Below are 15633 nucleotides of genomic sequence, written 5' to 3'. Positions count from 1 at the left end.
AGACCAAAATGTGAGACAGGAAACCATCAAAATACTAGAGGAGAACACAGGCAGTACCCTTTTTGACATTGGCCATAGAAACTTCTTACTAGTTATGTCTCCTGATGCAAGGGAAACAAAAGTAAAAATAAATTATTGGGACTTCATAAAAATAAAAAGCTTCTGCCCACTGAAGGAAACAATCAACAAAACTAAAAGGCAACCCATGGAATGAGAGAAGATATTTGCAAACGACATATCTGATAAAGGGTTAGTATCCAAATCTATAAAGATTTTATCAAACTCAACACCCAAAAAATGAATAATCCAATTTAAAAATAGGCAGAAGACATGAATAGACATTTTTCCAAAGAAAACATACAGATGGTTAACAGACACATGAGCATCATTGATCATCATTGATCATCAGGGAAATACAAATCAAACCTACAATGAAATATCACCTCACACCAGTCAGAATGGCTAAAATTAACAACACAGGAAACAACAGGTGTTGGTGAGGATGCTGAGAAAGGGAACCCTCTTACACTGTTGGTGGGAAAGCAACTGGTGCAGCCACTCTGTAAAACAGTATGGAGGCTCCTCAAAAAGTTGAAAACAGAACAACCCTACAATCCAGCAATTGCACTACTAGGTATTTACCCAAAAAATACTGCTACAAAGGGATACATGCACCCTGATGTTTATAGCAGCATTATCAACAATAGCCAAATTATAGAAAGAGCCCAAATGTCCCTTGACTGATGGATGGATAAAGAAGATATGCTGCTCAAAAAAAGAACTAAAATCTTTAAAGCATCCACAGAAAAAGAAAGAATTCTCTTTAAAAGAGCAACAGTAAGATTTCAAACTGACTGTCAGCTGAAACCAAAAAGACCACGTAATGGCATCATTAAATGGCTAAACAAACAAACACCCTCCCAAACTAGAATTCTGTACCCAGAAAAAATATTCTTTAAAATAAGGTAGCAGAAAGACAAAAGGAAAGCTAAATGACTTTGTTGCCAATAGCCTCACACAATAATAAATTCTAAAATATTTTCAAGTTAAAGGAAATGATCCCAGAAGTACAGAACTACAGAAAGGAATAAATAATACGATAAGGGTAAATATGTGGGTTAGTACAAAAGAATACAGATTTTTAAAAAGCAACAATGATGTCTTGCAGGTTTTATTACATATGTAGAAATAAAACATGTGACAACAACGTCACAAAGGGAGGACAGGAAAAAATGGAGCTAAACTATTGTAAGATTCTTCTATTGTGATAGACGTACTGATTTACTTTGACTGAATTTCCTGACTTATGTGCTGACGATTATAGTAAGTCAAGAATAAATATCGACATCTCTAGAGTTTTGTCCAATTTGGTAGCTACTAGGCTGCATGTGGCTATTAAGTACTTGATGTAGCTAGTTGTTCTTCTTCTCCTTCTCCTTCTTTTTTTTAAGTAGGCTTGCACTCAATGTGGGGCTTGAACTTAGGACCCTGAGATTAAAAAGTTGCATGCTCCACTGCCTGAGCCAGCCAGGTGCCCTGTGGTAGCTAGTTCAAATTAAGATGCACTGCAAAAGTAAAACTCACCAGATTTAGAAGACATGGTATGAAAAAAAGAATGTAAAATATCTCATTAACATTTTTAATATTGATTACATGTTGAAATGCTAATATCTTAAATATATTTGGTTAGATAAATTGTTTAAAGTAATTTCACCTCTTTCTTTTTGCTTTATTAATGTGGGTACCAGAAATTTTAAAATTACATATATAACTTGTGTTATATTTCTGTTAGATTGCACTAATTTAGAGCAGTGGTTCTCAAACAGGATTAATTTGGCCAACCCAGGGAACATTTAGAAATGTCTTGGAAATTTGGGGATGTTACAACCTTGGGTGGAAAGATGCTGCTACTGGGTCAGGTCTTGGATGCTAGTAAATATCCTGTAATGCACAGGACAGTCTCCACAACAAAGAATTATCTGTTCCAAAATGTCAATAGTGCTGAGGCTGAGGAAATCCTGCTTTAAAGTGATCCTTAATATAATAATATCAAGTGTGTAACTAAAAATTCACTAGTCTAAAAGAAGAAGATGAGGACTATAGGAAAGGAGAAATAAGGAAACATAGATGAAACAAATAGAAAACATAGCAAGATGATAGATTTAAATCTAAATATATCAGTACTTAAATGTACATGGACACTGATTAAAAGAAAAGTATTGTAAGAATGACTAAAAAACAAGACCTGATAATACATTGTTTACAGGAGACATGCTATAAAGACGAGAACAGGTAAAGGTTGAAAATAAACCCTAATCAAAGAAAACTTACAGCTATGTTAACATGGGAAAAAGTGAACCTAAGACAAAAAGTATTGTTAGATATAAAAGGGGACATTTGATAATGATTAAAAGTACTGATTCAAAAGCAATACACAACAAGCCTAAGTTTATATACACTTAATAACATAGCTTCAAAATATATAAAGCAAAAAAAAAAAAAAAAAGAAGAAGAAGAAGAGAAAGCAAAAGGAAAAACAAGGAAGAAAGAAAAAGAAAAAAAATCTGAATGGTCTTATACCTGTTAAAGAAATTATATTCAAAACTGAAACCCTTTCCACACAAAAAAAACTCCAGGCACATATGGCTTCACTGGTAAATTATTGCTAACATTTAAGGAAGGAAATAATAACAATATTAACAATCTCCTTCAGACTATAGTGAAAGAGTGAACACTCTACAACTTGTTTTATGTAGCCAGCATAACCCTAATTATAAAATCTGATAAAAACATTGTAAAAAAGTAAAATTATTGGCCAATATCTCCCATGAAACTAGATGCCAAAATTCTAAAAAAAAAAAGTATTAACAAATCAAACCCTGTGATATGTAAAAAGGATAACATATCATGACCAAGTTAGATTTATTCAGGAAGCAAGCATAGTTTAACATTTGAAAAATCAATTAATTTAATTTACCACATAACAGAATAAAAAGGAAAACAATACAATCATTTTATTAGCAGCAGCAGCAGCAGCAGCAAAAGCATTTTATAAAGTCCAACATGAATTCATGATAAAAACTAAGAAGAAAGGGAACTTTTAAAATCTGATAAAAGTTATCTACACAAAACCTACACTTAGGTTATGTCTCTTCTAAATTTGAGAAGGTGATATCAATGTTCACTATAAGCTATTATTATACTAGAGGTCTTAGGCAGTGTGATAAGAAAAATTCTGCAATGTATGAAGATTGGATAGAAAATAAAAGTTGTATTTAAAGATAATATGATTATATATAGCAAACCCAAGAAAATATACAAAATATAACTGATTTTGGCAGGATGTCTAGATGCAAGGTTATTATGTAACAATTAATTATATTTCTATATGTTAGGTATAAATAATGGAAAATAAAATTTATAAAGCTACACCATTGACAATAACATGAGCAAAGTAAATACCTAGGAATAAATCTAACAAAGATGTGAAAGGCCGCTACACTGAAAACTATAAAACATTTCTTAGAGAAATTAAAGACCTTCATAAAGACAGATAATTCATGTTCACAGAGAAAAAAACTTCAATATCATTAAGATGTCAATTCCTCACAATTTTATCTATGTGTCAAACACAGTCCTAATCAAAATCCCCAAAAAGTTTGAGTTTTGTGAAGGTTTGACAAACTGATTCTAAAATTTATATGGAAATGCAAAGGACTTAACGATAGCCAACATAATCCTGAATAGCAACAAGATTTGAAGATTTACTTTAAAGGTACATTAGTTAATACACTGTGGTAGTGGCTAAAGAATAGACATTTGTGTCCCTCCCCCCATTCATATGTTAAAATTCTAACCTCCAGTATGGTAATATTAGGATGTAGGGCCTTTGGAATATAATTAGGTCTTGAATGGAGCCATCATAACTGGAATTAGTGCCCCTATAAGAAGAGACAGGAGAGTTTGCTCCTTATTTCTTTGCTCTCCACTAAGTAAGGATACTAAAAGAGAGCTATCTGCAGACTAGGAAGCAGGCTCTCACCAGACACTGGCTCTGTGGGCATCTTGATCTTGGACCTTCCAGCCTCCAGAACTGTGGGAAACAAATGTTTTTTGTTCACACCAGCCAGTCTATAGTAATTTGTTATAGCAGTCTGAACGAAGACAATAGACATATAGACCAACACTGTTACAGAATAGAGTTCAGAAATAGATTCACACATATATAGTCATTTGATTTACAATGAATCTATAACTGCAATTAAGTGGCAGAAGGATTTTTTAAAAAATAGTGCTAGGTAAAGTGGACACCTGTTTGAGAAACAATGAAACTTAACCCCTATTCATACCATCTATAAGAATTAGCTGAGATGAACCATGATTCTAAATGTGAAGGCTAAAACAGTTAAGTTTAGAGAGGCAAACATAGGAGACTATCTTTATGATCTTATGGTAGGCAAGGATTTAAACAGGCCACAAACACTAACTCTAAAATAAAAATTAATAAATTAAACTTAATTAAGAAATTCAGTTCATCAAAAACACTAGTAAGACAGTACAAAGGAAGACTACAGTCCAGAGTAGATATTCACAGTACATACATCTAACAAAGGACTGGTATCCTGAGTTTACAAAGAACTTCTACAAAGAAGATGAAAGGGAAAAAAATTAATTAAAAAATAACAAAAGAATTGAACAAGTACTTCTGAAAGAAGATATCCAAATGACCAATAAAAATCAACATCATTATTACCAGGGAAATGCACTTTAAAACTACAGTGAGGGGCACCTGGCTGGCTCAGTCAGTAGAGCATGCAATTCTTGATCTCAGGGTTGTGACTTTGAGCCCCATGTTGGGTGTAGAGATTACTTAAAAATAAAATCTAAAATAAAAACCAAAACAAAACTACAATGAAATACCAGTTTGCATCCACCAGAATAGCTAGTAATGTAAAAGGCTAGCAAGTATTGATGAAGATATGGATCAAATAGAAATCTTTTTCCCCCTCCCACATGTTCATCTGTATTGTTTCTTAAATTCCACATATGAATGAAAGCATATGGTATTTGTCTCTCTCTGACTGACTTATTTCACTTAGCATAATACACTCTAGCTCCATTCATATCATTGTGAATGGCAAGATTTCATCCTTTTTCCCATGGCTGAGTAATATTCCATTGTGTATATATACCACATCTTCTTTATCTATTCATCAGTCAATGGACATTTGGGCTCAAAAAGAAAGAGAGAGACAGAAAGAGAGAGAGAGACCATAAAAGACTCTTAAAGATAGAGAACAAATTGAGGGTTGATGGAGGGAGGTCGGTGGGTGTTGGGCTAGATTGGGTGATGGGTATTAAGGAGGGCATTTGTCATGTTGAGCACTGGGTGTTGTATATAAGTGATGAATCACTGAATTCTACTCCTGAAACTAGTATTGTGCTGTGTGTTTTTTTTTTAAATTTTTTAATAGATTTTATTTATTTATTTGAGAGAGAGAATGAGATAGAAAGAGAGCACGAGAGGGAAGAGGGTCAGAGGGAGAAGCAGACTCCCTGCTGAGCAGGGAGCCCGATGTGGGACTCGATCCCGGGACTCCAGGATCATGACCTGAGCCGAAGGCAGTCGCCTAACCAACTGAGCCACCCAGGCACCCTGTGCTGTGTGTTAACTAACAAGACTTTAAATAAAAAAATTGAAGGGAAAAAAAAACAAACAAAAAAAGAAATCTTATACATTGCTGGTTAGTGTGTAAACTGGCATAACCACTTCAGAAAACTTTTTGGCAGTAACTATTAAACCTAAACATCCAATTTCACTCCAGGAGAATCCACCCAATGGATCTAACAAAGAATGCAAACAAAGTATCAACACATCCAAAAAAATCTTTATAGTAGTTTTATTGTAACAAAAAACTAGAGAACAATGTAAATGTTAGTGAACAGTAGAATGGATACACAACTGTGATAAAATCATAAAAGAGACTACACAGCAATAAGAAAAACCACTAGTATTACATGCATTAACCTGGGTGCTTCTCACAAATTTTGTGTTGAGTGAAAGAAGAGAGTCTTAAAAAAGCACAAGAACAGGCAAAACTAATCCATGGTAATATGTTAGAATAGTGGTTACCTGGGTAAGGGGTGGTTATAGATAGGGAAGGGGTATGTGAAAACCTAGAGTGTGGGAAATATTGCACATCTTACTATGGGTAATAGTTAAAAAGGTGTTTATTTTTAAAACTCTAAGGACTCCACTAAAAAGCTACTAGAACTGATAAATGAACTCAGTAAACTCACAGCATATAAAATTAATATACAGAAACCCATTTCACTTCTATACACTAATAATGAAGTAGGAGAAAAATTAAGAAAATAATCCCATTTACAATTGCACCAAAAGAATATAATACCTAGGAATAAACTTAAATGAGGAGGTGAAAGATCTGTACTCCGAAAACTATAAATCACTGAATGAAATAAATTGGGTGGGGGGATGGGGTAATTGGAGGATGGGCATTAAGGAGGGCACTTGATGTAATTAGCACTGGGTGTTATATGCAACAGACAAATCACTAAATTCTACCCCTGAAACTAATAATATACTATATATATGTTACCTAAATTGAATTTAAATAAAAAATTAAATAAATAAAAATAGAGTTCAGGGGGAAAATGCACACTGAAAAAAAAAGAAATAAAGAAATAAATTGTAGATGACACAAATAGAAAAATATTCCATGCTCATGGATTGGAAGAACCAATATTGTTAAAATGTCCATATTACCCAAAGCAACCTACAGATTTGATGCAATCCCTATTAGAATACCAAGAACATTTTCAACCGAACTAGAACAAATAATACTAAAATTTGTATGGAACCACAGAAGACTGAATAGCCAAAGCAATCTTGGAAAAGAACAAAACTGGAGATATCACAATCCCGGATTTCAAGATTTACCTCACAACTGTAGTAATCAAAACAGTATGGTAATGGCAAAAAAATAGACACAAAGATCAATAGAACAGAATAGAGAGCCCAGAAGTAAACTCACACTTACATGGTCAATTGATCTATGACAAAGGAGTCAAGAATATACAATGAGGAAAAGACAGTCTCTTCAACAAATGATGCTGGGAAAACTGGACAGCTACATGCAAAAGAATGAAACTGGACCACTTTCTTACACTATACACAAAAATAAATTAAAAATGGAATAAAGATGTGAACGTGAGACCTGAAACCGTAAAACTCCTAGAAGAAAACATAAGCAGTAATTTCTTTGACATCAGCCATAGAAACATTTTTCTAGATATGTCTCCTCAGGCAAGGGAAACAAAAACAAAAATAAAACTATAGGGACTATATCAAAACAAAAAACTTTTGCACAGTGAAGGAAGTCATCAACAAAATGACAAGGCAATCTTCCAAATGGGAGAATATATTTGCAAATGATATATCTGATAAAGTGTTAAAATCCAAAATATAAAAAGAACTTACACAACTCAACACCAAAAAAAATAAATAATCCTATTAAAATGGGCAAAGGATCTGAATAGGCATTTTTCCAAAGAAGACATACAAATGGTCGACAGACACATGAAAAGATTCTCAACACCACTAATCATTAGGGAAGTGCAAATCAAAACAACGAGATACCACCTCATACCTGTTAGAATGGCTAGAATCAAAAGACAGAAATAACAAGTGTTGGTGAGGATGTGGAGAAAAAAGAACTCTGGTTCACTATTTGTGGGAATGCAAATTGATGCAGCCACTGTGAAAAAACAGTATGGAGATTCTTTTAAAAAATATAAAATAGAACTTCCATATGGTCCAGTAATTTCACTACTAGGTATTTACCTGAAGAAAACAAAAACGCTAATTCAAAAGAATATGAACCCCTATGTTTATTGCAGCATTATTTACAATAGCCAAGATATGGAAGCAACCCAAGTGTCCATTGGTAGATGAGTAGATAAAGATGTGGCACACATATATATAATGGAATATTATTCAACTGTAAAAACGAATGAGATCTTGCCATTTGCAACAACATGGATGGATCTAGAAGGTACAATGCTTAGTGGAATTAGTCAGACAGAGAAAGACAAATACCATATGATTTCACTTACATGTGGAAATTAAAAAATAAAACAAATGAACAAAGAAAAAAGAGACAAATAAATAGACTCAAATATAGGGAATCAACTGGTAGTTGGCAGAGGGGAGGTGGGGGGGATATGTGAAATAGATAACAGATAAAAGGGATTTAGAGTACACTAATCATGATGAGCACTGAGTAATGTATAGAAATGTTGAATCGTTATATTATATACCTGAAACTAATATAACACTGTTAATTATACTTGAATAAAAAATAACAAAACTGAGGAATAAAAAATTCATAGTTATACACTTAATATATTTTGCTACATGCATGTTATAGCTTAAGTAAAAATGGTAGGATGGCTATAATTAAACATCTGACAATGTATCATATTCAGAATAAATACTTAAGTTATAGGATTTCATTGAAGATACTTCTTGACTTGGACTTTGTCTTTCCAGAAATATTTATTCATTCTACCAACAGGCTTCTGATTACTTGTTATACCTAAGTATTTAGTGTTTTTAATAATATGCCACACACTCTTGAAACTTTGCCTTTGCAAATGCTGTTCTCTGCCTAGAATATTCTTTTCACTCCTTTATCCTACACCAAATTTTCCTGAGTACTTTACACACAATTTAAGTCTTGATTCAATTAGTATCTCATCTAAAAAACCTTCCCAAGCCATCATAGTTACAGTTAGGATACCTCTTTGCTATGTTTTTGCACACCTTATCATAGCATTTTCAAACCATATTTTAAGTTTTTGTTACTTGTATGACTCACTAAATTGTAAAATCCTTGAGATCACCAATGTTATGTTTTTTTAAATACTATTAATACATAGCATAGTCTGACATAAATCAACTTAAAAAATTTTTAAGTGACTGAACAAGAGAACAATTAGGGAAAATCCTGGTTGGCTACTGTATTGAGTTTCTTCTATATGTTTAAGGTAGAGTCTATGGCTTTTCTATTACCCAGAAGCTCAAAAAACACAACTCCATAATTCCTGACTTGAATACTACAAGGATGGCATTAAATTTACTTCCTTCAGGAAGATATTTAAATATAGAAAGTTGCTTGCATTCCCCAAAACAATTTTAACTGTCAAGTGATTTAAATAGAGGATAGATGATTTTGCCTAAGGAAGGCTCAATAATCAGTAGATATACAATCTTTCCTTAAGAGTAATCAGGAGAGATAAAAATGGGCAAATAAGGCTAATATAATTTGTTCATACGATCATTCATCATGAATAGAATGTCATTAAACATTAGAAGGTACAGAAATTATTGTCTTCATAGCATCTTTAAAGTTCATTTATCATATTAAAAATTTTTAAATAACCATCTTCATTTCATCATTAAAACAGTACTTTCCTAAAATATTACATACAGAGTATATAGGATTAATTATCTTGTACCAAAATGATGGGCATTTGATTGACAGTTTGTGCGGTTGTACCTTAAATTCAGCCTAGCTGTATTACTGTAGTATAATACACTCTTTATCTTTAAATCAACAAAAGACGTTTGCTGTATCACACCAAAGCTTACTGAAACCATGTGTTTGGTCTCTATATTCATTTTTAAAATAGCTTTTTAAATTGTAAAACATTAACTTAGCAAAGGTGTAGTCAAATGGGTTTTCAAGACATGATTATTGCACTTATTTCATTATAAATCTTTTTTAAAATTGGAATTTGAAGCTAAAACCTCTCAAAAATCAATGTAACAGATCACATGTTAAAATCTATAGCAGCTGCTTACTTTGGTGTAACTTATATTTGAGATTGCCTCATCCGTTACATTCTTACTGGGTTTTTTTTTTAAGTTTTTATTTTAATTCCAGTTAGTTAACATACAATGTTATATTAGTTTCAGGTGTACAATATAGTGATTCAGCACTTCCATACGTCATTCTGTGCTAATCACAAGTGGACCCCTTAATCCCCATCACCTATTTAACCCATCCTCTCACCATCCTATTGGTTTTTTTGTTTTTGTTTTTTATTATTATGTTATGTTAATCACCATACATTACATCATTAGTTTTTGATGTAGTGTTCCATGATTCATTATTTGCATATACACCCAGTGCTCCATGCAGAACGTGCCCTCTTTAATACCTATCACCAGGCTAATCCATCCCCCCACCCAGAACCCTCAGTTTGTTTTTCAGAGTCCATCGTCTCTCATGGTTCATCTCCCCCTCCGATTTCCCCCCTTCATTCTTCCCCTATTGCTATCTTCTTCTTCTTCTTCTTTTTTAAACATATAATGTATTATTTGTTTCAGAGGTACAGATCTATGTTTCAACAGTCTTGCACAATTCACAGCGCTCACCATAGCACATACCCTCCCCAGTGTCTATCACCCAGCCACCCCATCCCTACCACCCCCCACCACTCCCGCAACCCTCAGTTTGTTTCCTGAGATTAAGAATTCCTCAAATCAGTGAGGTCATCCTATTGGTTTTGATAGTGATCTGATGTGTTTTTTTGTTTTGCTTTGTTTTTTATTTTTTACCAATCCTGAGAACAAAATCTGGTACAGTTTAGTCTAAATAGCTTATGATGTTTTAATAGCAGGAAATCCTGTTGCTGAATTTGTTAATATCATTTACTTCTACTAGGATTTTAATAGTAATTTTGCTCTTGTAAACTTAAGGTCAAGAGTATTATTTGGGAATGTGTATGCAAAACCAAATTTGGAAGTAAATGAACTACAGCAAACTTTTAACAGAAATGCAACTTGAGAATTTAGAAATTTATCATTTTAATGATGCAAGAAATAAGCATTTCTCCTAAGAAGCCACCTGTAACACATTAGGTATAAATCATAGTTTCTCAAGTGCTGTTTTGGGACTTTTATGTTGCAATTCCAGATACATAAGTTAAGTTGATTAAGCAAGGGTATTGTTGCATTTGGGGTGAGCAAAAAAAATGATGAAAGACAGAGCTTAAAATAATTTGGGGGAGAAACACTTTGGAATTTACACTTGATGTAGAGCAAATGTAGGGGGAAATAATAAAGTAATTAAGAATTTAATGTATAAATATCTACATAGCCCAGGATCATTAATTTACTGATCTTACTAGATTATTTTACAATTGTGGCATGAACAGATTCCCTTTTATTTAAAAATATAACAAAACAGCACCAAAAGTTGTAAATTAGAAGAAAAATTATATTTTTTAACATTAAATGCCCCATATGAAATAGATTTCAGCTTTAATCCTAGAGCCTCTTAAAACTTTTACTAAAAATCCTCATTATTTTTCAGCATTTATAATGCTTACAAAGTATCAGTTACTATTCTAAGCATTTTATAAATATGATGTCATTAAATCCTTATAATAAAGTCATGAAGTAGGTACTATTATTCTCATTTTACAAATAAGGAAACAAATTGCTTTTGCCTGGGTAAAATCTACAACATATTGAAGTTAAGTAACTTGCCCCAGCTCACCAACATAGTAAATGGCAGAACCAGACTTGAACCCAGACAATTGCTCCAAAGACTATCATTTTATTCACTATATGCTATGCTGCTTCCCCAATGCCTAATATTTAACCTTCAGAAGATTAACTAGTATCAAGTGTAGAACTAAACTAAAATGGAGTCGTTTATGTCAAGGACAAAATGGGAAGGGTCAATGCAGGTGCATAAAACAAACAACCTAACCTTATAGGAATTTACAGCTCTTCTTGGAAATCAGCAGAGGCTGATTTACCTAGCCTCTCCAAACTCCGAGTCTGTTTATACCACCTCTGGACTTCCTTGTTCCCCTGACTCACCTAACCCGATCCAAATAAGAAAACCACTAGCTAATGAATCGTTGAACACTACATCAAAAACTAATGATATACTATATGTTGGCTAATTGAACATAATAAATAAATTTTAAAAAGAAAACCACTAGGCAACCAATCGGCTGAAAAAGTCAAATAATTTCTGCATTTATCTCATAAAAATCTCTTAGTCTGTTAGCAACTTTGATTTCATTGCTTCTGTATCCTTGAGTTCCTGGCTTGCAGGTCAAAAGCCTTGCAATGAATTCATCTTTATGCCTTGTTTTATTCAGTAGCAAAGTTTGGCTTTTGCACAGGAAATAATAATGTATTTTGAAATTTTTTAATTGAATGAAATATCAAAGAATATAAAAGCTAAGGGCATTTCATTCTACTAAAACTTCCCATAAATATTTGAATTCCTCAAGATCTTCAACAAATTAAAATAGAGATTTTATGTGAACACCTTCAGTGAGAGAGAACTCATATTGAGTTAGACAATTTTATTTTCAGAAATTAATTTTTTCCTGAAATCTACCTCCTTAGAGCTTTTATCCTATTTCTATCCTATTTTCTAAAGCCACATGAAATTAACCTCAGTTTTTTCACTCTGTTACTTTTCAAATATGTGAAGAAACTGTGTTCCAAAATGTGTTCTTCATTTGTACTTTTTCTCCTCCGGATCTGCTCCAATCTGTCTTGTATCTTTTAAAGTACACCATTCCTAAACTGATTCCACAGTCGAGTTTCTTGACTATAACAGAGTAGCAACATTACCATTCATTCTAAATCCTGTTGCTATAGATGAATATTGACTTTTTATTTATTTATTTATTTATTTATTTATTTATTTATTTATTTATTTATTTATTTAGTAGTAGTAGTAGTAGTAGTAGGTTCCATGCCTAGCATGGAGCTCAATGCGGGCTTGAAGTTACGACCCTGAGATCAATACCTCAGCTGAGATTAAGAACCAGCTGCTTAACTGACTGAGTCACCCAGGTGCCCCATATTTTTATTTATTTACATAATCTCTATGCCCAATGTGGGACTCAAACTCATGACCCTGAGAACAAGGGTCACATGATCTACTGACTGAGCCAGCCAGGAGTCCTGACTTTTTTAGACAGCAAAAATTTACAGACTTGCATCAGGCTACCGCCGCCGCCCCTGTGTTCCTCAGCGTGTTCCGTGAGGCCTGCGCCGGCGCCGCCTCGGCCATGATGATCCACGACTTCCAGAGCAGCCACCAGGACTTCTCCTTCGGGCCCTGGAAGCTGACAGCGTCCAAGACCCACATCATGAAGTCCGCGGATGTGGAGAAGTTAGCCGATGAATTACATATGCCATCTCTCCCTGAAATGATGTTTGGAGACAACGTTTTAAGAATCCGGCATGGCTCTGGTTTTGGGATTGAGTTCAATGCTACAGATGCATTAAGATGTGTTAACAATTATCAAGGAATGCTTAAAGTAGCCTGTGCTGAAGAGTGGCAGGAAAGCAGGATGGAGGGCGAACACTCCAAAGAAGTTATTAAACCATACGATTGGACCTATACAACAGATTATAAGGGAACATTACTTGGAGAATCACTTAAGGTAAAGATTGTACCTACAACAGATGATATAGACACAGAGAAATTGAAAGCCAGAGAACAGATTAAATTTTTTGAAGAAGTTCTCTTGTTTGAGGATGAACTTCATGATCATGGAGTTTCAAGCCTGAGTGTGAAAATTAGAGTAATGCCTTCTAGCTTTTCCCTGCTGTTGCGATTTTTCTTGAGAATCGATGGGGTGCTTATCAGAATGAATGACACAAGACTTTACCACGAGGCCGACAAGACCTACATGTTATGAGAATATACATCACGAGAGAGCAAAATTGCTAATTTAATGCATGTTTCACCTTCCCTCTTCACGGAACCTAATGAAATATCACAGTATTTACTGATAAAGGAGGCAGTTTGCGAGAAGCTACTATTTCCAGAAAGAATTGATCCTGACCCTGCAGACTCACAAGAAAGTACACCTGTGGAATAGAATGTAATACAACATATACTCACCATGGAATCTGACTGGAGGCCTTAGCTATTTGGAGGGGGTATTTTTATTATGAGAATTAATTGCCTTGTTTATGTGCAGATTTTCTGTAGCCTTAAAGGAAAAAAAATAAAGGATTGTTGCAGGCAGGTTCCACTCAGCTGCTTTTGTACTATCTTCAAATTCATATTCCATATTTATATTTTCTGGAGTTAAATTTGGATTTCTAAATTGTTACAAAGTGGGATCTCACTAGTAGTGATGTGTGTATGTCTCATGAGCAGTGGGCATAATCTGCATCCATCATGAACCACCATCTTCTACCATGAGGAGGTTAATGTAAATCACAGAATCATAGCACCTTGTGACTTTCACGGGATTCCTGATCGTGCATGTTAATGTACTTGTTCTTTACTTTGGGCTTTTTGATGTTTATTCGTACTTCTGGAGAGTCGTGAGTTGCCTTTTAGGAAATTGGTGTCCTACTTTAATGATCTTTACCCACAAATTAAAGAAAAAAATATCTCCCCTCTAAATTTAAATTGGCTTTTGAAGCCTTTGAGAAAATTTCAGACACAGAACTAAATAACCTAGGGTTTTGGGAAACTGAAGGTGTTCTATCCGTGGACACACCTGAACATGGTTTGCCAGCCACAGGTAGGATGTCAGAGCTGTCCTTCCTCCATCTTTAGGTGCTTTTTCTTATGTGTGGTTCTACTTGTACTGATGTTTTTTACTTCATTTTCCATGCAACCTTGGAATGAATAAATCCGTTGAATATTGAATTGTATTATTGTCTAGCTAAATTTATTAGCCAAATTTTGTCACAAGTGATTTTGGTATTTGCCTTCTGCTACATCACCTGCAAGGTATAGGAAATCAGGATTTTGTTGGCTTTAAGAAAATACATGGCATGTTCACTGTATATTAAATATACCTGTATTTAATGTTTTCTCTTAGGACAGAAAAGTGTATATATTGTGCTCAGCCTTCTGTTGTATTTTATTTGCCTTGTGGATTTGAACAGAATAGACTCTTTATTCATACAAGATATAAGAAATGAAAAACTTGTAAGAATATTCATTAGTTGAAGTTTCTGGGCAACATCATTATATATATTCTTAACTTGAATCAGTTGTCTTAGTCTCTGAGTCGGTTTAGATGACTTATTTTCAGAATCTATTGCTAAAAACTGTGGGAAATTAAAAGAATTGACCTTTTTTATAGAGGGTGGGAAGTTGATAGGATGAATGTACTTCTGGAAGCCCCTTTAGTTTATTTCTGTGGAGAATACCCAGAAAACCTGTATTTGCCCATTGCTAAATAAGACATATGCCATTTTATATTTATTTGTTCCAAGTGTCTTTTTGTAAGAAAAGAATAAACAATAAGGAATTCCTGATCTAAAAAAAAAATTTACAGACTTGCATCGTTTATCATAAAATAAAGCCTATAAGATTTTTTCACATATATGCTACATCTAGCAAACATAATTTACTTGTGCAATTCATTTTTGGGCATAAATTTAAATTTAGCCTTATGAAATTGAATCTTAGTGAAGATCAGTCTATCATTCCAATCCACTGAGATCTTTTAAAATCCCAATTGTCTTATTTAACAAATTAGCTATCACTTCTCGTTTTTCTCCATCGATCTTCATTGGGACGCTATCAATATTTATCC

The 15633-nt window shown here is 33.7% G+C and overlaps 1 pseudogene; it reads left to right on the top strand.

Moving 5' to 3' along the window:
- The first annotated feature begins 13131 nt into the window (after positions 1-13131).
- LOC114212159 (TIP41-like protein pseudogene) lies at positions 13132-13950 on the top strand (annotated as a pseudogene).
- The last annotated feature ends 1683 nt before the right edge of the window (positions 13951-15633 follow it).

This window comes from Eumetopias jubatus, unplaced genomic scaffold, assembly GCF_037043125.1.
Source record: "Eumetopias jubatus isolate StellerSeaLion01/CBP00866 unplaced genomic scaffold, mEumJub1_p1.0 scaffold_4, whole genome shotgun sequence".
Lineage (NCBI taxonomy): Eukaryota > Metazoa > Chordata > Mammalia > Carnivora > Otariidae > Eumetopias > Eumetopias jubatus.
Note: the sequence above shows the minus strand (reverse complement) of the source record. Positions and strands in the feature narration are given on the sequence as shown.